This window comes from Amblyomma mixtum, chromosome 3 (assembly GCF_055824585.1).
Source record: "Amblyomma mixtum isolate Tamu chromosome 3, ASM5582458v1, whole genome shotgun sequence".
NCBI lineage: Eukaryota > Metazoa > Arthropoda > Arachnida > Ixodida > Ixodidae > Amblyomma > Amblyomma mixtum.
This window is the reverse complement of record NC_143014.1, coordinates 247,602,817-247,613,510: the sequence shown is the minus strand read 5'-3', so window position 1 is coordinate 247,613,510 and position 10,694 is coordinate 247,602,817.

Genomic DNA, 10,694 nt, shown 5'->3' with positions numbered 1-10,694 from the left:
CTTTCACGTTAGCGGTAAGTAGAGCTATTAGTGTGCCTTCAGTACATGTTATTAATGAAATCCGTGGCTTAGTGAAATGCCTACTATCCTCGCGACGAGGTTTTAGAAATAGCGAAATAGGGTGTAGGCCTACATACACATCTCTCCAGCTTTTCGTCTCATATTGCCCCTCATGAGATAGAGCGCTGGCGTATAAATAGTCTCTTTGGTCGAATGTTTAGGCCAATCCCCCAAGATGCAGTAGATGTGGAATACGGGAATAATTACAGTTGCATTAGGCGGTAGCAGCAGTAGCAAATTGATGACGGTTGTCTTGTAAGGCGCTTGACGCTTTTCTTCTACTTCGCTGTTTTACGGCTGGGCCTCCGTTCGAGTTCAACCTATGGCGCGTGGCTCTACTGCAGCTGCGCTGCGTCTGAAGGATGTCCTGCCTACACCGACGCAGGGTTTGGAAGACTGCGGATCGTATCTCCTTGTATCATCCTGGAAATCTGCCCTGCTCTTATTGACTTCAGAAACCACGTTCAAACTACCGAGGTTTCTTCGGTGATGCTGGGAATCATTGCTCCGCATTTGCATTCGGCAGTAACAGCAGTAGCACATCGACAACGCTTGTCTTGGAAGGCGCTTGACGCTTTTCTTCCACTTTACAGGTTGGTGGCTTTGCTTCTTTTATTATTTATTTTATTACTGCATCTGCTACTGCTGTCGGTTGCTACTGATTAGTGGTATCCGTGCGTAATCATAGGGCTCAAGGCGTGCCTGACCCTTGTCGTTCCTGCCATGCTGCTATCCCAACCAATGACCCATTTGTAACCTATGTAGCGTGCGAATTCAACTACCATGTTGGAAAAGCATGTTCAGGTCTAACAGCCAGGAGCTAGAAAAGCAAAAAGGCTGACACAAGCATTGCGCAGTTAAAATGTCGGACATGTGCAGTGGCGTCATAGCGGACTTCTCGGCCGTCCAGCAACCAATTTCTTTTAGGTGGCTCCTCCCCATGCGCATAGCTAATCAAGTAACGAACAGCAGGAGCTCTGTGAGCACGGACTAAAGGGCATCGTGGAAGATATGCAAAAAAAGCTATACCCTCTGATGCCATTAGTTGAAAGGATGAATGCACTTCCCGAGTTAAAGGCAACGGTAACTGATGTACAAGTGCCTGTCCAACACATGTCGGATAAGTATGATGAATTGCTACAGCGCCTACCCAAGCAGGACCATGAACTAGCAGACATCAAGGATCGTGTGGCAGGAGTGCGAAGGAGTCCGTCAGTGCGAAGGAGATTTCTGATTTAAAGGATCATGTTCACGAACTTGAACAGTTTGGTAGACAGCAGATTCTTGAGATTCATGGGCTCAAATGGGAAGAAAATGAATACCTTTTGCATAAGATCAATGACTTGGCTGCTTCCCTTGGCGTTTCTTCGCTTCTTGAAGACGACATTGATGGTATTCACCGTCTTTCTACAAAAAAAGGGCGAAAGGCTCCCATTCTAGTGCGGTTCGTTTCTCGGAAAACAAAAGAGAACTTGAAGAATAAGTTTAAGCGACTGTTTGGTAGTGAATCAGAAGTCCGCTTCTACAATGAGCTTACCAGTCGAAACATGCATCTTTTGTAGCTGGCATGCACAAGGGCACAGCAAATGGGTGATTGCTTCACGTGGCTGAAGAATGGAAAGGTGATGGTCCGCAAGGGCCCAGGAGAACCAGTCTTGCGGATTTCATTCGAGGAAGATCTGTGTGATATCAAGGAAACTAAGCAGGCTGAGAGCGATGACTCGGAGGCGTCAGCGTCCATCAACTTAGTTTTTTTTTGTTTTTTTTTTAAATTTCTTCTAGCAGTATGGATTACGAAGCATCTTCAGAAAGCCCCAGCTACTACGCGATACATGAATTTAACAATACAGTAATGGGATTACCTACCCATCAAAATAATACATTTTCTTTGTTTTTTTTTTAAATAACAAAGTATTCGAAACAAAGAAGATGCCGTTGTCACTTACCTGAATGTACTTCACCATAAATTTGATGTTTTAGCATTTACAGAAACCTGGTTCACTGATTCTTCTGACGTTGTTCAATTTGAAGACTATTATTCTGATGTCTTTGTTGAGAGACAGCAAAAAAGGGGGCGGTGTCTCTCTGTACTTTCGTGATGGCGTAACACGCGCCTCGCTACAGTCATTTCCCGTTGTTGATTGTGATTTTTAAGTACGTGCCGAATCTTGTGGTGTTATTATAATTCTTGTTTATAGACCCCCGTCTGGTAAAGTTGAACGCTTTTTTTCCTTTGTTCTTTATCTCTCTCTTTCTTTATTCTTTCTTTCTTTCTTTCTTTCTCTCTTTCTTTCTTCCTTTCTTCCTTGCTTTCATTCTTTCTTTCTTCCTTTCTTTCTTTCTTTCCTGCTTTACTTCTTTCGTTCTTTCTTTCTTTCTTTCTTTCTTTCTTCCCTTCCTTCTTTCTTTTTTCTTTCCTTCCTTTTCCTTTCTTTCTTTCCTTCTTTCTTCCTTTCTTTCTTTCTTTATTTAGTTATTTATTTATTTCTCTCTTTCTTCCTTCCTTCCTTTCTTCTTTCCTTTCTTTCTCCCTTTCTTTCTCTCTTTCTTTCTTTATTGTTTCCTCAGACACAGTCCAAGAGGGGGCCCAGGCTAAAGGCGACGGAGCGCCTGACCCATTCCCGTTGTGCCCCGGCCCCCTTGCACAATGTACATAAAACAAAACTAGCATAACAAAGCTTGGTCAAGCAGTCGTCTTAGGATCAGTCAATGGGAAAACAAAAGCTGGCTATTTCCTGTCAGGAACACACGGCATTAGAGACAATTTCATTTTCTATACAACAGAGTGACGATACAAAAAAAAAACAGTAATTGAGTGGTACATCGGGAGCATACTGAATACAGCATTAAACCAATACATGCTTTACACATTAGCACTTCTACCCAGTAGACGCAACCGTGACAGTCGTCGGCAAGCGAAGACAATAGATCATATCACAGTTGGTAAGATATGACAAGAGGAATGTAAGATAGAAGAAAGGTTACCCTTTTCGGAATAGTTACAGTAGTGAGAATTTAGTACCGCTTTTCACAAGAAACTTCTTACAGTATTTCTTAAAAAATTGTGCACCTTTATTAAAGTCTATCTGCATCATATCTGTTCTGTTCAAAACATTCGTTATTTGAAAAGGTAATGCTTTCCTTCCGTAGTTTGTTCTAAATGGCGGCATTCTTCGTTTTGGATCTCGAATTCGGTATGAAATTGAACTACTGTGGGAATATGTAGCCTGTATCTATGGATCCACTGCAGCAATTTAAAGTAGTATACCTGGTCAGACTTCAACATATTATATTTGACAAATGATGGTTGTGTTCCCAGAGACTGCTTATTTCCTTTGTAGTCTTCTAGTATACGTAATATTTTCTTTTGTAGTACTTTAAGCCTGTAGTAATTACAGTTGGTTGTCGTTCCCCAAGTAAGGATACCATAGCTTATTCTGGAGTAAACTAGAGAATAGTACAGCGCCTGTTTTAAGCGTTTGTGTATTAAATGTGGTAATTTATAAATGCAGCCTATTCTACGAGACAGGTTTGATTTAAGATGATTAACATGAGTGTTCCATGAGAGGTCGGTGCAGAACCAAACATCCAAAAATTTTTCTTCGGTAACCTTTTCCAGTGGGTGTCCTTCAAATGTAATACTAACCGAGTTGCAGTGTTGTCTATTTATTTATTAATTAATTAATTTATTTATTTATTTATTTATTTCATAAATACTGCCGACTGCCCTTTGGCGGTCAAGGCAGGAGTGCACAAAGCTAGAAAAAAAATTACACAGTAGTAACAACAAAATAACAGCAACAAAGGGCGATTACAGTACGAGGACAAAATTCAATAAAACCAACGGGAAGCCAAAAAAAAAGTACAGGCAAATCATCCGACGTCAAACAGACTACGTGAACAGAATAAAAACAAGGTAACCGAAATACACTGTGTACTAGACGCGCTACTGCGATGCATGAGACGAAACAGCAGACAAGAAAGATTCTGAAGATACCAGGTTGGTGATATCGCTTGGCAGTCCGGTCCATTCGGAAATGGTGCGTGGAAAGAAGGAAGAAGAATATGCTTTTGTTCGGCATCGTGGCATCAAGATAGTCCTTTCGTGGTTCTTACGGGTGGGGCGTGTTGTGTTGTATTGCATGTAACTCTGAAAATTCAGTTTTGTTTTATTATGTAGGATTATTGAACAACATTTTTAGTCGGTGCTGCTTGCGACGGGATTCAAGCGTGGGAAGCCCAGATCTGTTGAGCAAATCAGATACCGAGACCTGCCGACCATAAGCGTGATAAATAAACCGGAGTGCTTTCCTCTGGACGCCTTCAAGAATTTTGATGTCCGTTTTTGTGTGCGGATTCCATACAGCGTCGGCGTATTCGAGAACTGGACGCACAAGTGATGTGTATGCTGTCAGTTTAGTTTTGCTCGTGCAATGCTTTAGACGGTGCTTTAATAACCGAAGTTTTTTGGACGCTGCTGAGAAAATGGACTGGATGTGTACGGTCCAGTTCAGATTGGATGTCATGGTTACTCCAAGATATTTCACCTGAGTCACTGAGTTGATCGGAAGGCCATTTATTTTGTATGTGGATTGGAGCGGTTGTTTCTTTCGTGTTACTGTCATTTTTACGCATTTGGAACTGTTTATACCCATTTGCCAGGTACAACACCAGCTGGAAACTGCTGTTAAGTAGTCGGTTAGGAGTGTCTGGTCTTCGACTGATGTGATACTTTGGTATATAGTACAGTCGTCGGCGAAGAACCGACAGCGTATGCGTGAGTTGGACAGGTCGTTCAAATAAATAAGGAAGAGAAGCGGCCCAAGGACTGAGCCCTGGGGAACTCCTGAAAGTACCGGCGCTTTTGTGGAGTGAGATTCAGATATCTGAACAAACTGATGTTGCTGTGTAAGATAGGAATCTAACCATTGTACTACTTGCCGATTATTCAACCACCACCTTATTTTTAACAAAAGACTGCCATACGATACCCGGTCAAACGCTTTTTCGAAGTCAATGAAAATTAAATCTACCTGTCCATTATTCTCTAGAGCCATCATAATTTCATTTCTGATATGAATAAGGTGCGTCACTGTCGACAAGCCTTGCCGAAACCCGTTCTGGCTTTCAATAAAAAAACCTCTTCCCTGTAGGAATGAGCTTATGTGCTTGAAAATAAAATGTTCTAATACCTTACTGGACGTACATAACAAAGAAATTGGCCTGTAATGCTTCACGCAAAGCTTGTCTCCTGATTTGTGAATGGGTATCACCATTGCTGTTTTCCAATCGTTTGGAATTTCTCCTGTCCTGAGACTTTCAGTAAAAATAATGAAAAGGTATTTAGCGCACCACTCAGCATATCTGTACAGAAAAGCGTTAGGGATACCGTCTGGTCCAGAGGATTTTTTTGTGTTCAACTGCAATAGAGCCGAAACAATACCCTCCTCATTAATAACTAGGTCTGGCAGATTGAAATGGCTAGTTCGAGATTCGGAGACTGAGTTGCTGTTACTCAGGAATAGAGAAGAAAAGATGACAGAAATTGCTTGAAAATTAAGTACTTTGTTTTATTTATATTTAGACCCAAGCAGTTTCTGTGAAGCCATTTAGATAAGTGTATTAGATAATCGTTAACAGAGTTCTATAGACAGTGCGCTGTTTCTCCAGTAAAAAAATGTATTAGTATCATCTGCATACATTATAATTTGCGGCGATTCAGGGATTGTTGTAATGTCATTTACGTAAATCACGAAAAGGAGGGGTCCCAAAATAGAGCCCTGGGGAACACCGTGTTGGATTTCAAGTTTGATGGAGCACCAGTCGTTAACACATACATACTGATAACGTTTCTCGAGGTAACATCGAATCAGTTTTAGTGCCACTCCTCTGATGCCATATGTTTCCAGTTTTTTAAGAGAATATCATGTTGAACAGTATCAAAGGGTTTGCTTAAATCTAGAAATAAGCCAAGATTTCTTTCTCTGTCCTTGTCCCGTTTTGCGTTACCTCACATACCATGCCTGGACAGCCTGACAGCGCCACCTCGTGAGGAGAGCCGCGCTCACCGATGAAAAAATCCCCACAAGGGCTGTTCGTGCTATCGATTATTTTCGATGACAGGCCCCCTTCTGTCATCTGGTCTGTCACACGACCATTTCCGTCACGTCTGTATCATGTGCATATGCCGGACGTCATTCCCGAGAAAACTGACCCATAGGTACGCCGCGCGGACGTCATGCGTAGTCATCCGGTCTACCGATGATGGTTTCCAGCCGCTCCCCTATTGGCTGCCGATCAGCCTCGATATTTCGTGGCCAGAGAAGACGCGCCAGTCAGCGGCTCGTGTCCCAAAGAGATTGAGACGTAGGTGTAGCAAGAAGCCACGTGTATTGTACTGTATCGAAACAACGCCCCAACAATGCTTTGTGCATGCTGCAAAGGAACGCGAAAGATATTGTTTAACATGCGACCGCTCGCTGCCCATCGGTTATTGGCGGTCAGTTTCAAGCGATCTTAACATTAAACCTTTCTGGCGGCAGCAGATTCGGCTGTAACCAATGTCTTGGGCCTGGCCTCTTCGCCATTCCTGACTTTCGCAAAATTATATATGAACAAAGCCACGACCCGCTGCTATGGCCGCTCATTGAGGTCCTCACCTCTGGAGAACCCGAATGCCTCCGTGCGAATACTTGTTCTGAGCGGTAGCCCTCACTGTCGCTGCAGTAACCATCTGACGGGTGTGAATTGATGTTTGCGATCACCAAAGGCTTGGTTCCCTGTGTGGGTGGAACTCAAAGATATGTTCACCGCCGGCATCTTAATATGTCGCGTACCTACGACCGAGTGCGCCTTACTTAATTTTCTTGGTTTTTACAGCGTTATATTATTTCGTCCAGTGACTTTTTTCGGGGTTGTAAGAACCACATGCGCTGCGTCTTGGTCGGTGTCGAGCTATTGAAATTCCACTTTAGCATTTATATCGCATTGGTCTCCTCATCTGCAGGATCCTTTTCCGACATCCTGTTTAGAGAAAAAAAAACAAACTTGAAGGCCTTCTTAATCGCATTTCTAAAAAACTGAGCGCGATAACATTTAGGTAGCGTGATATGCTTCTACAATGAGGGTCTATTGTTCTTGCTATTTTCTCGCTAGAACCGCTGTTGGAATTGATTATATTGCCCTTGCATGGTATGCATGAGCCTTCAGCGTCTAGGATGCTCGAGTACTTTGAGTTGGAATGTAATATGGATTATATTAATCCCACCAACTAATCCCCCTTATCCCAACCAATTAATCGAGCTTAATATTTTCTTGGGAGATTCCAGTTACAAAATTTAGGGGGTCTTTTGGAATTTTAAGGGTCCGTAGTTTTTAAATTTGGTGGGGAAATATAATTGGTCCACTAGTGATCAAGTGGTGTTGATGGCGTGACGACGCTCTCACGGCATACGTAGATAGCGCGGAGTCTTTATACTAGTAATGGTACAGCGGTTAAGCAATGCGCTATTGCCCCAGGAGGTAGCTGTTTCAAACACAGCCGAGTTTATTTTGCATACCCGAAGACCAACAAAGCAGGCAAAATACATCTGGAGTTTTTTCGGGAAAATTGAAAACGCAAGCCGGTAATGTGCAACCGATCTTAAGGGCCGCCCACTTTCAATTGCTTTCATGAATGGTTCACCGTTTTTTTCACGAGTAAGAACTTTTGAACGATGTACCTTCTGCGTGCCGTAGCTGTACTGTCGTATTTGTAAGCAGTGAAATTCGTTCTTAATTATTTTTTTCTTATCATAGCAACGCGCCTCGACAGCCTGACAGCGCCACCTCTTGAGAATAGCCGCCTCACTGACGGAAAATTCCCCACAAGGACAGCTCGCAGCCCGAGCGGCAGCGTGCTGGTCGACAGCGCGGTCTTGTACATGAATCGATTGTTTTCTGAGACAGGTCACCTTCTGCCGTCCGGTCTGTCATATTACCATTTCCGTCACGCGTCTAGCGCGTGCATGTCCCGCTCGTCGCTCCCGAGAAAACCGAGCCACACGTATGCCGTGCTGACGTCATCCGTACTCATCCGGTCTCTCGATGGTTTATTCCAGCCGCTCTGCCATTGGCTGTTGATCAGCCTCGACATGTTGCTGTGCAAGGAGACGCGCAAATCAGGGACTCGCAGCCCGAAGAGAGAGACTGACGCGTAGGCGTGGCATTAAGCCACGTGGGGCGTACTCTATCGGACCAACGCCCCAACGATGCTTTGTGCCTGCTGCGAAGGGACGCCAAAGATGCTGCGAAGAATTGAACTGCTCTCTGCCCTCCGCTTATTGGCCACAGGCTTCAAGCGATATTAACACTAAACCTTCCTCTTTGCCCCTTCGCCTCTCTTCAGAAGGAGGCCCCTCTGGGTCTTCTGGAATTTGCCGATTTTATTTCCCGCTGTCATTTAAAGTTTTTAAAGGGCGAAATTTTTAAGGTTGACATGTTTTAACAATGAGGCGGCCCCAAAACTCTATCTAAGAAATGCTATTTACAGCAATTTGTTATGTTTTGTCCGTAGAGACTCGAGAACAGTGCAGTTACAGCCAGCCCAAACAATCAATTTATAGCCACCCCTCCAAGACGCTTTCTGTCGTGGTTTGTGCGCCGTGAAGATCCTCATCTACCTCGGGGATACGTTGTGAGGGCGCGTGCGATGTACTTAATGAGTGACCCTCCTGGAGCCTTGACGCGAAGGGTCGCAGTTTTGTGGCGTACCCGCTCAAGGCCTCAGGTGAAGTAGATTACCAGTTCTACACTCAAGCATCACGTTTAGTTAAAACGTAATGATTTAAATCGAGCTGTAGGGAGCGGCAATGCTTGAGAGCAGGGTGTTGAATCGGATCCGAACCAGAATTCAAAACTCAAAATGAACCCGTATTTTTGCCCGGAACTGGAACCGAACCTAACCGAACCCTTTGTTTTTCGTCTTCTTCGAACCGAAACCGGACTGGAACGATTGGGAGGGACCGTTTCGAACTGGTTCGGGATACAGTTCAGTCGAGGTTTTGGTAGAACACAACATTTTTTTTTAAAGCAAAATAACAGTTCTTACGGCAGAAGTTCGCCCATCGAGAGATGCACTAGGGAATCTGAAAACAGCACCCAGTCTAGGAAATGACTAGAAAGAGTGCCGTCATTGAGACAAACTACCCTACTCCGTAATGCCAATTTGGCATCCCGAAAACATTTTACACCAGTCCGATGAGAAACCTTGAGTTTTTTAGTTACCCTCAATCGCCAACGTCCTGAAAAAATTCTGCTGAATGGTTAAAATGGCACGAACTCAGAACCAGCGCGTGCGAGTAGCTGCTTTCTCGGTGCTATGTTCCATCCATATGTGAAATGTGTAGACTCAGCGATCAAGCTCCGTTGTGGAACGCTCACTATCGAGGCACTCGATAGTTTCGGCCAATTTTTTTTTTATTTGTTAGCCGCACCTTTCTAACGAAAAAGTACGGCTTTAGCACACTTCTAGGGTTTCATCATGCTTGAGGTGATGCGGCAGTCATACTCGGGGTGGCATTTTGTTTCACTAGTAGGTTGTCAGCTCCGTCCCTGTCCTGTAATATCTGCAGAAATATTTGAGCTTCTCTGTTCTCCTGGCTGCTTTACTTTCTAGCACACGGGAGGAATTTCCGGCTTTATCGAATTCTGGTCCGTTGTTCCACAATACGCTCTTTCACGTTACAGGCAAATAGAGCTATTAGTGTACCTTCAGTACATGTTATTAATTAAATCCGCGGCTTAGTGACAAGCGCACTATCCTCGCGACGAGGTTTTAGAAATAGCGAAATAGGGTGTAGGCCTACATACACATCTTTCCAGCTTTTCGTCTCATATTGCCCCTCATGAGATAGAGCGCTCGCGTATAAATGGTTTCTTTGGTCGAATGTTTAGGGCAATCCCCCAAGATACAGTAGATGTGTAATAAGGGAATAATTACATTTGCATTCGGCGGTAGCAGCAGTAGCAAATTGATGACGCTTATCTTGTAAGGCGCTTGACGCTTTTCTTCTACTTGGCAGTGTTACGGCTGGGCCTCCGTTCGAGTTCAACCTTTGGCGCGTGGCTCCACTGCGGCTGCGCTGCATCTGAAGGATTTGTTGCCTACACCGACGCAGGGTTTTGAAGACTACGGATCGTATCTCCTTGTATCATCCTGGGAACCTGGCCTGCTCTTATTGGCCCCAGAAACCACGTTCGCACTACCGACGTTTCTTCGGTGATACTGGGAATCATTGCTCCGCATTTGCATTCGGCAGTAACAGCAGTAGCACATCGACGACGCGTGTCTTGGAAGGCGCCTGACGCTTTTCTTCCACTTCGCAGGTTGGTGGCTTCGCTTGTTTTATTATTTATTTTTTACTGCATCAGCTGCTGCTGCCGGTTGCTACTGCTTAGTGATAGCGGTGCCTGACCCTTGTCCTTCCTGCCATGCTGCTATCCCGCCCAATGAACCATTTGTAACCTGTGTAGCGTGCGAATTCAACTACCATGTTGGAAAAGCATGTTCAGGTCTAACAGCCAGGAGCTACAAAAGCAAATAGGCTGATCGCAGCATTGCGCAGTGGAAATGTCGGACATGTGTAGTGGCGTCA